The 10,713-nt window shown below is 39.9% G+C and overlaps 1 protein-coding gene across 1 annotated transcript in view; it reads left to right on the forward strand.

Moving 5' to 3' along the window:
- The window catches only part of LOC138717113 (baculoviral IAP repeat-containing protein 5-like), a 197,804-nt gene extending 192,983 nt beyond the window's left edge, over positions 1-4,821 (forward strand). The window contains exon 5 of the mRNA XM_069850382.1: positions 4,810-4,821. The gene's annotated coding sequence lies outside the window, so the exon portion shown is untranslated. The remainder of the gene's footprint in view (positions 1-4,809) is intronic.
- The last annotated feature ends 5,892 nt before the right edge of the window (positions 4,822-10,713 follow it).

Here is a 10,713-nt window from a genome sequence, read left to right on the forward strand (position 1 = left end):
AACACCATTCTGGAGCAAAGAGAAGAGGTTAATGTCTTTGCTGCTTGTGTGTAAACCTCTTAAATGTGGGTTGGGCTGCTTTGGTAGCCCTCAGTAAGTATTGCTTAGTTATACTTTGGGCTTGCTTCAAACCAAGGCAGTGATCTTTACATGCCAGCACAGAAGCTTTTATGAGGGTCCAGTAATTGCTTATGTTGTACACTGCATGCTCCATCACCCCTAAGCAACAGCAAACACCATCACCTCCTTAATTGCTTATCTCACATATTTGGAACTGTAAATACTCCCATTTTTTTAAAGACTGATAATGAATAAATTATAGCCACAGTCCCTCTTTGTTACTCTGAGGTTGCATTTGCTCTTTAAGTGCCAGACAGAAAAATCAGAAATATAGTAGCAGCATCTTCCCCAGAGATTCAGTGCAGTCATATATGCTGCCCATTAATTACATTAATTATTGATAAAAGGTAATCCTGGCAATACTTGGGCCAAGGTTTTTAAAAAGCAGAGTTTCTGTTTAGTCCTGCGTGCAGCTGGTTGGGTTTTGTGTGAACCTTGGATGTGCCATGTTTCCAGCGCTCTTCCTAGGATGCTCACAGGCTGCGTGGGAGAGCTCTGGGTGCTGCTGCCAGGTGTAACTCCTTCACAGGAGGGGAGTTGTTAACTCCCTTATACTTGCATCTCTGAGGATGCCAATTTAATCTCTCCTACTAAATTGCATCCTTCTCTGGCACCTCTGTGCAGTGACACTGTCTGAGATCACTCTGCTTTCCGTCATTGCCTTCTATAGTAATTGCTGTGACTGAGACAACCACTGACACTTCAGTTTGCTGCTCTCGCTGTGTTTCTTATTGCTTGAGAATTGAGGGATCTGTTTTTAGCTGTAGTGAGATGTATAGAGAGGTGAGGGACCCAAGATCACCTTCAAGTTACTGTGTTAAAATAAATACATTGTGAGTTATGGCACTGCACACACTAGAAGCTGCAGCTGCCTGGAGTTTATGAAGCTGCTCTAGGAAGCAAAAGTTTGTATACAACATTCTTTCATTATATGCCTGCAAACATTTTCTACAGTATTTGCGGTACTTTTGTCTCCTGTTTATATGCTAAATCCTATTCATATCAATGAGATTTAGGAATGCATTGTTCTGAACAGGATGGTACAAGGCGTAACAGGAGAGCCTCAATAGACAAGAATGTTGCTCCAAGTGCAAACAAAATTAACTGAGGGTTTTTATTCCTAATGGTCTGATCCACATGCTTTGCTTTGTGTAGGAGCACGTGCATGGCCCATTGGCAGATGGGGAAGTGTGCAGTGTTTGAAATACTAGAAGAATACCTGTTAGCAGATGGGGAAATAATGTGGTGTTTGAAGTATTAAAATAATAATGAATTTAAATTAACCTTTTTAGCTTTGTATTTGCAGATGATTAATATTTCACGCATCACTAGCTGTCACTTCTCTTAGGGGTAGGAACCTCCTAAGAAAGTCTAATTTGGTTTCTTGCAGTTTACTTTCTACAATAAGATAGTAGAAACAGCTGGCATATCATGAAACTTTATTTTTCACTAGTGAATTAATTATGATAGGTGTCAGAGAGAGCACTCTTACAATCTATAGTGAAATTTAGGTCTGCCAAGTAGTTCCAGTCTTGATATTGTCACTTAATTCATTGACAAGCAGCAAATTCCATTTGGAACTGTCAGATGCAGAAATAGGGGTCAAAGTTAAAGCCACTTTGGAAGAGCCCTAGATGGTCAAAAGGCTATAGAACAGTCTTGCTATAAGGGATTTGTTAAATAAAGCATCCTAGTCTGGTGGAATTGTGTGCAATAAAATGATAAACCTTCCTGTCTGCAGTATTATACTTCCAGCAGACATCTGGCAAGTTGAAGTCCCCCCCTCCAGGTCTGACACAGGAAGCACAGGGTGTTATTCCAGTGGTCAGTCTCCTTCTCACACTCCCTGATGGTCCTCAGCCTGCTCACCTTCATATTCATAGGAGGATTGGACAATGCAGGCATGTAAGTAAATCAACTAGAAATAAGATGGTTTATGTAGTCACTTTTCCCAAATAATGACAAAGGCCATGAATTGCTTAAATTGGTACCTGGTTAAAATCCAGGAAGAACAGTTGACATGGAGACTTTATCACTACTATAACTACCTGAAAGGAGGTTGTAGCTAGGTCGGTGTTGATCTCTTCTCCCAAGTAACAAGTGATAGGACTACAGTAAATGACATCAGATTGTGCCAGGAGAGGTTTAGATTGCATATTAGTGAAAATTTCTTTACTGAAAGAGTAAGAAGTGGTGGAGTCTTCTTCCCTGGAGGTGTTCAAATAGTATGTAGATGTGGCACTTCAGGATTTGTTTGGTGTTGGGCTGACAGCTGTACTGGATGATCCTAGAGGTATTTTTCAGCCTTTATTATTCTATGATTCTATATTTTTTCATGTAGACTTGGGGCTTTTGTTGTTTTGTGAGTCTGAGATCTCATTAACATAATTGATTTGGCAGTTCTGGGTAATACAGGTGCACCAGTTCATGGAGTTTGTGAAAAAAATCAAGCTGCTTGTCTAATTTAATATTATGTGTAGCCAATCTTTTATTAGATGGCTTTTATTTAGTACCCTTCCAAGCTCGATATTGGTGTAGGGCTTATGAATTGCGCCAAGAAATACCTTAATTCAAATAGTGGAGCTGACATCCTATACCGGCTTCTTTCATCCCTGCCCTGCCTCATGCCTCCTCCAAAGCTGGAACCAGAACAGCCTATCATAAATCTCTAAACATAATATTTTACTGAAGTCTCTCACACGCAAAAAGTTAAAAAACATGTGCACTTAAAAAGTGGCTTTATTTTTAAAATATCTGTTTATTCTTGGGTGGCAAAATGGAATAGTTTTTCTTTCACAAGAACATTAATTTTAATTCATGTAGTGTCTTGACCATCTTCTTCCTTGACAGAAACAGAGACAGCATAAACGTAGTATCTAGTAAAGAAGATTATAGGCTTAAGTCTCCGCTCAACATCTTCTGCTTGTTGGAAGCCATTTTTGATTTTTCTAAATTACTTGTGAGAACATGTAAATGTAAGTGGCTGCTGAGAAGGTAGAAAAGTTAAAACATCATCAAATCTTGTAGATGCCTAAAAAATGAAAGATGTAAATAAGACCTGGTGTATACATTGAGCAGCGTTTCAGTGAAAAAGATCCAGGGCCCAGAAAGGCACTTAGCTGCTGAAAAGCAGGCTTTAGGTCATAGAATCATGGAATGGTTTGGGTTGAAAGGGACCTTGAACATCATCCAGCTCCAACCCCTCTGCCATGGGCAGGGATACCTTCCATTGAATCAGGTTGCTCAAAGCTCCATCCAGCCTGGCCTTGAACGTCTCTAAGGATGGACCATCCATGACTTCTCTGGGCAACCTGTGCCAGTGCCTCACCACCAGCACCAGGCCTGCAGCATGAGAAGCTGGAGTGGACTTACGGTGCCACAGAGGAAAGGAGTAAGCTTGAAACGAACAAGGACGAACTGTCTGCTACAAAAATTTTGGTGATATAAAACTGAGATAGTGAAGGCATCCTTCTGAGAAAAATAAAACTGATTTTAACGGTTGGACTCGGTGATCCGGTGGGTCTCTTCCAACCTGGTTATTCTGTGATTCTGTGATTCTGTGATTTCAGTGTTACATTTGAGAACATAACACAGTCAGGAAATACTAGTATTCAAAAAATATTTTATTCTCCACTGTAATTCTTTGGCTGTTCTATTTTCTGTCTTGTTAGAGAGCTGTCTATAGAGGATGCCTCTAATTGTCACTTTAATGTGGATACTTTTATTGTAAATTACTGTTTCTTCTTTTTCCTCTCATTGTTTGGAAGAATTTGCAAGTGAAGTATCTTGCTTGGTGTGAGGTTCAGTGCAGGCTGCTCCGTATCACATCTGGGAGTCAAAAGGTGGATTCCTTTTCCTGAGTGATACAAAACTGTTTTGCTTTGCTCCTTGGGGGGAATATTGCATGCTATGGAGAAAAGGACAGGCCTAAAGAGAGAAAAAGGAGGAGAGAGGCAGCTGTAAATGCAGTGTTATTGAATGACACAAGCATACTCTAGGAACAGCATAATTTTAATGTAACAATAAAGCTAATAAAAAAAATATTCTAGAGTTGGTTATTTTAAGATCTTGAAACCCAAAATGCCTCAAGCAATTTCCCTTTAATTTGCTCTGGTGTGTGTGTAGATACACACATATACACAGAACAGTAATAAAACCAGGCTAACCCTTGTTTCTGTGTGTTGATTAATTCAGTTCCTGGGGAACGCAATAAAAAATAATTTTTTGACTTCCAGAACAAAGACAGCAGAGTTCTGTGCTGTCAGCAGAACCTAGTATAAGTAGCAGGCCCCTTAAGGCCATTCTTCAGGGCGAAAAGGAAAAACAGAAAATACTCTTTTTTTTTTTTCCCCCTTGTAGATAGTAATAAGCGCACTTGGTCCTTTTTCAGTGGTTACAGTTTAGGGGAATGGTGGCTCATTGACACTTCCATGCTTGAAAAAAGGAGATTTCATTCCCTTTCTCCTGGAATTTCTAGCTGAATTATGGCTGATTTTTTTTTTTTTTTTTTAATATCCAGATTTCTAGATATCTCCAGTAGTTTTCCTGAGGGACAGGAAAATGGACTGACTCCTCAACTGTCCCACATCACATATTATCCTTTAGAAGTATTTCTCTGTAATGACTGATATCATTATGTTTCTATGGGATTTCTGGTAGTGATATTACACTGGAGAGACTGAGTTCATGCATGTCTGGCACTTTTTTCTTTGTCTTTAAGTGGTGGTGGTCACAAACGTAGTTCCATGTTTCACTAAATATTGTTTTTCTATCGTAGGGAGTGGGTGCAGTGCAAAGCTGCAAACATGTTTCACTTCAGACGTCTTGATCCCAGAACCCTGAAATCCAGCAGAAAACTTCAGTCAGCTTTGTGCTTTTCCCAGGCATATTCAAAGGTGACTTTTTTCTTTTAGCACTGGCACTTTCTAGGATTTTGAACTATAACATCAGTGAGGCTGGGTGTATGCTGAAGGGACGCGAGTTCATAGAGATGTGACCTGCTGTCGGTTCTAGATGTGCTGTAGTATTCCATGTTAGGCATGCTGGGTATGAATTAAGTGCTTCTAGGATACCCAGTACTTTCACAAGATATAAGGAATAAGGAAGCATTTTTGGCTAGAAATTTAATTCAAACAAGGAAAGGTTCTACTAACTTAACTGGTAGGAATGACATGATGTGAGAACGTAGCTTTTGAGCAATTTCTTACTGTAAATGGGTACTCAAATAAATTAATGAGAAAAGTGAGATATGAAAATTTGCCATGGATGGAGAGCTATAACAGACCAATACAGCAAGGAGGGAGAGGTTTCTTGAAAACGGTTAGAAAATGCCAACTGCTTTAGAAAAAAAATAAATAAAAATATAGAGGTAAGAAATTGGAGGAAAGTCAGAGCAGTCTTTGCACTGAGTTACTGTCAGGGTTTGAGGGATCTATGAAGATACTGAGCTGTCATAATAAGGCTATTCTACACTAAGAAATCAATCATTCACAGTGAACTGATATATGAGAGATATTAGGCAAAACCCCATCAGGTAATACCCAAAACAAATGGAAATAATTGGACAAAATTCAGTAAAAGAGGATGTGTATGCAGTTCTTCAGCATTTTCAAGCAGTTTCTCCTGATCATACAACAACCATGTAAATACAGCAGGCGAATGTATGCTAAACAGCTAATGTTATCTTTTTAGAAAACAAAGCTTTGTTGTCGTGCACATTCAGTAAACCTAAAACACTATCCTGAGTTAACAACCCTGAGACGAATGTGTATAAGGCTTGCAAAGGCTCATAAACTTGTTAGCTAATTTAGTAGGAGGCTCTATCCTCCAGCCTTATTAACAATAAAATATTTTAAATAACATATGAGGAAACGATTGCAGGGTTTATCCTGCTAGCACTTATGGCTGTTGTCACACTGCAACTATTAAAGTAACGACATTTTAATGGTAATATATATGTATGCACATAGCAGTCAGATGCTTCATTGTACAAGCACAATTATACATGTCTTATGGTACAGAGTTCACAATTACAAAGTCAACGTTTGCCAGCTGTTTTACTCTGGAATTATTTGTGAAACTGAATGTTTTCTCAATGATGAGCCAGCCAAACCCCAAAACTCCAGGTGCTTGTAAGGTGACAATATCTATTATTACCACAAACACTAGTGTTGCTGCAGCAGCAGCGTTACCCACAGACAGCAACGTGGTGAATACCTGTCTGTTTCTAGTAGCTACTGGCTGCCAGTTTAATGGCAGCACTTCTGTGGTACTTGAATGTGAGACCTTTTAAATCAGCTGAGAATGACAGGAAATGCATCTTAGAGGTGTCTGACTGTAGATAACCATCTTCAAGTAGAAGTTTAAACTTCTGGGTAGCTATGTTTAAATTTAACCTTCCCTATACAGCGATGTAATCTTTGGTCTGCTAAGTTTTGGAGTATCCAAAGAGCTACTCTTTCCAGTGGCTAGAGGATTTAGGCCTTTTAAATTTAAATTATTCTCTGATTTCAGCTTTGGGACTATATTGCTTAACATACTAGCTTCACTGAATTACAGAGTTATAGAATAGTTCAGGCTGGAAAGGGACCTCAGGAAGTTTCTAATCTAACCTCCATCTAAAAGAAAGGTCAGTTGTAAGATCAGACCACATTGATTACAGCTTTACGTAGTTGGGTCTTGAAAACAGCCAGGGATGGAAGATACACAATCTCTCTGTGCAACCTCTGCCACTGCTAGATTATCCTGAAGGTGGAAAAGCTTTGCCTTAAATGAAGTTGAAGTTTATCCCATAACCTCATCATAGGTACTACCACGCTGCTACTAGCTTTCCTTTTCTCAAAACTGAACAAGCTCAGCTCCCTCAGGTCCTTCTCACAGGGCAAATGTTCCAGACACCAGTCATCATGGTCACCCTCTGCTGAATTTGTCTGAGTTATATTGGAGGCTCCCAAACTGGATACCATATTCTAGGTGTGGTGTAGTGAGTGCTGAGCAAAGCCTATCAAAACACGCTAACGTAGAGGGCTACCCCACCGTCTACTTCCTTGCCTATCCCACCTGAAGTGTTTATAGCCAGTCATAGCAGCGCTCCAGTTATGCAAGTCATCCCTCCGTGTTTCCATGATGCCAATTATCTTCTTGCTTTACAATTACTTCTAGTTTCTCTTGTTTATTGCCCATGCCGTGTGCATTGGTGTAGATGCACTTCAATTGGTCTGTTGATCCCACTACACTCCTAAGGGGAATAGGCTCAGTTCCTAAGGGACTACTCACTGAATCTTCTAACCCATCAGTAATCTTTACATCTGTGCTGCCATTTGAAGTGCTATTCCCTGCTTCCTCTGAGGTGGCTGACCAAAAGTCATTGCCAGCACACCATTCCCCAGACACCAGAGTGCCATTCCCAGGCTTTTTTCTATCAAGCCTGGTTTTGTCCCCCTCCCCCTTGTGAGGGGTTCCTCCTTCCCAGGTGCAGAACTTGGCATAGGTCCTTGCTGAATTTCACAGGGCTCCTGTTGGCCCATTCCTCCAGCCTCTTCCTCTGGATGTCAGTCCTGCCCTTGAGTGCATAAGTTGCTTCCCTGACACTGCCACCAATTTAGTGACACGTGCAAGCTTGATGAGATTGACCTCCATGGCTTCCTTCAGGTCACAGATGAAGACATGAAGGAGGGCAGATCCCAGAGTAGACCCTGATGGTACTCTGCTTGCTATCTACAGGTAGAGCATGAGTTATGGATCTGTCCTCTGAGCCTGCCCAGCCTACTGTTTTCCATCAACATTATGTAGTTGTCTGCATTTATAGACTGTAAGGTCCATACTCAGATCCACAGCTGTTTTGGAAGAGAGCATTAAAAGCTGTGCAAAAGCTGAGGTAAATGACATGCATTGCTCTCCCCCATCCCCAAACCCGTTCACCTTCACCTAGAAGGTGATCAAGTTGGTCACGTGTAACTTAATCTTGATAAATCTGTACTGGCTGTTTTGAGTATCTTCTTTACATGTGCCCAGAAGTGTGGTCCAAGAGGACCTGCTCCAGCAACTCTCTCCATTCACATTTACTTCAGTTTATTTAGGTTATGTGCAGTTTTTTTTTCCTGAATCTATATGTACTGAACTTTGTGTGTATACATAGACAACACAGTTCTTCATATCCTTTATCAGGTACTGGGACTGCACGTGGTCCTTCACAAAACTGAGAACAAATCTGTTGTTGAACACCATTAACACATGTTGATTTGGCTTAGCAGCTGATGATCCTTTTATTTTCAAATTTCATTGAATAGTTAAAGCGTTTTTTATGCAGTTTGCTTGTAAATCAGGCAGTTCTGCTCAGCAACAGCAATCATTACTTTTAAAGTCTCAGATTTGATCAATACTATGTTCCTTGGGGTACTGTTCTATTTGACATTTCACACTGTCATTGTGCATTTCAAACAAAACTGCATCTACTATTAAAAAAAATTGAGTTGTGCTGTGGATTTTCCATACCCCGTGGTTTTCCCTCATACATTTTTATTATGCATCGCATATCCTGTATTCAGCACCAGACTCATTTTGCACTTCTGAAATTTAAAGTAGAGGTCCTAACATTTTCCTATAAATAAATCAGATCGTTTCTGCTCTGTGTGTGTGGTACATTAACCTTAATCCCATTAAAGAAAAACACCGCCTCCAGATTTCTGTTCAGGTTTTTTTTTGTGGATTTTGTGGAATTCAGAGTGTATTTTGGATGCGTGTTTTGTATTGATAAAGCGTCCTGCTTTATTGGTGTCCTATGGACTGAGCTTCTTGCAGCAGGGTAGCTGCAGTAATGCAGCAGAATGCAGTTTGGCAAACCAAATTACAGATCCTCTAGGTCCCAAATTCCTGCTCTGTGCCCTACTCCTGAAGGGTCATTGGAACAGGCTGCTCAGGGAGGTGTTTAAGGCACGGGTGGACGAGGCGCTGAGGGGCATGGTTTAGTGATTGATAGGAATGGTTGGACTCAATGATCCGGTGGGTCTCTTCCAACCTGGTGATTCTATGATTCTATGAATTACTGTCTTCTTAATGTGGGCAAACCCAGGTGTTTTATTTCTAGATATGGCTGCCCCATCAGCAGGAGCTGTTGTTTCCTACTTGGTGCTTTTCATTACCTATGGGTGATCAGAGGCCTTGAGCCATCAAGCAATTGCTCATAGATATTTGAGGAGCATGGAAATTGCAGGCTAATGAGCTAGCACGTAAGTGAAAGTTGTGTATGTATATACGAGGCACGAGAGATATAACCCCCAAATATTTCAATGCTTATATTATTTTGCAGTTGAAGGCAGGGAGGGGGTGAGCAGAGAGTAATACTGAGTGTTGGTTTTAATTGTTAACTGCTTCCAGCTACCACCACTAGTCGGACTACAAGCACAAATATTTTATGTGTGTTTCTGTCATTTAACACTAATTAAATTTTTGACTAGGTTTTCTTTTTTTTGGTTCTAAATTAAGGACATGTATGTCCTTGATGACAGCTGCTTAGACAGTAAGTGATAATAACAAGTGCCTGCAGAGGCAGATAGGGAGTGAATCTCTGTTATCACAGCCATTATCAGAGGATGGCCATACTGCACATTTTCAATGATGGAAGCTGCTAATTCTTAATCAAATTCTTTGTGGTTGTATGGAAAACATATTTGTCCTGTCTTCTCTAGCAGTTAATCCAATATCCGTGTCAATTTGTGATACCTGTTGGTAAAAAATGATCATTAAGTAGTGGCTGTGATTTGCATAAAGTTTTGATCTGCTTGTTTAGTTTACAGACTCAGAAAGGAGTTGAAATGTTTAATATGGATTCTGCTGCACTCCATCTGCTAGTGTGCACCTAAAAGGCAAAAGGGGAAAACCCAAAGAAAAATAACAGGAAAAAGAAATTGGACAGTATTTTCTTGGACTACTGGTAGTAATAACGCATGCATGTCAAGGTGAAAAAATCACTGTCCATCAGGATTTTCTCTGATTTAAATTTATCTTTGTAAATTTTGCCTCTTACAATACATCTCTTAGTTTCTCTGTGAAGTGGGTTCTTTTCTTGGCTAAAAGGGTCATAGTCATGGATGTTTTGTTTAAAAGCTTAAAGTAAAAAAACCCAGAAAGCTGGATTAATGAGAACTCAATATAAATTTAGAATTGTGTAAGGTCTTGATGTGACTTCTAGGAATCAAGAAATAGCTTTTACTGAAAAATACTCAAAACATAATGATAGATCAGTGATTGTCACTGTTGCTTGTTATTTGGTGAATATTGATGATTACACAGTTTGTAGTTGTATTTTACACCTCTTTCAGTGGATTGTGTGACAGCTGGAATTCAAAAGCACTTCTGAAGGTGTCTGTGGTATCACTTGGAATGAGAGACAAAGTGGTAATAGTGCTGCACTGTGAGGAGTTGAATAATAAATATAAGGACATCTGTGATACCCATGATCCTGGCTAGATGTGACTGAAGGCTGAAATCTTTATTCAGGAGAAATGCACAAGGTGAATGTACACGTTTTAGAATGATTAAAGTCAAAACCCGGAAGAGAGCAAATACTGGCTGGATCTGGAGCAATGTTTAAAC

This window comes from Phaenicophaeus curvirostris, chromosome 2 (genome assembly GCF_032191515.1).
Source record: "Phaenicophaeus curvirostris isolate KB17595 chromosome 2, BPBGC_Pcur_1.0, whole genome shotgun sequence".
Taxonomy (NCBI): Eukaryota; Metazoa; Chordata; class Aves; order Cuculiformes; family Cuculidae; genus Phaenicophaeus; species Phaenicophaeus curvirostris.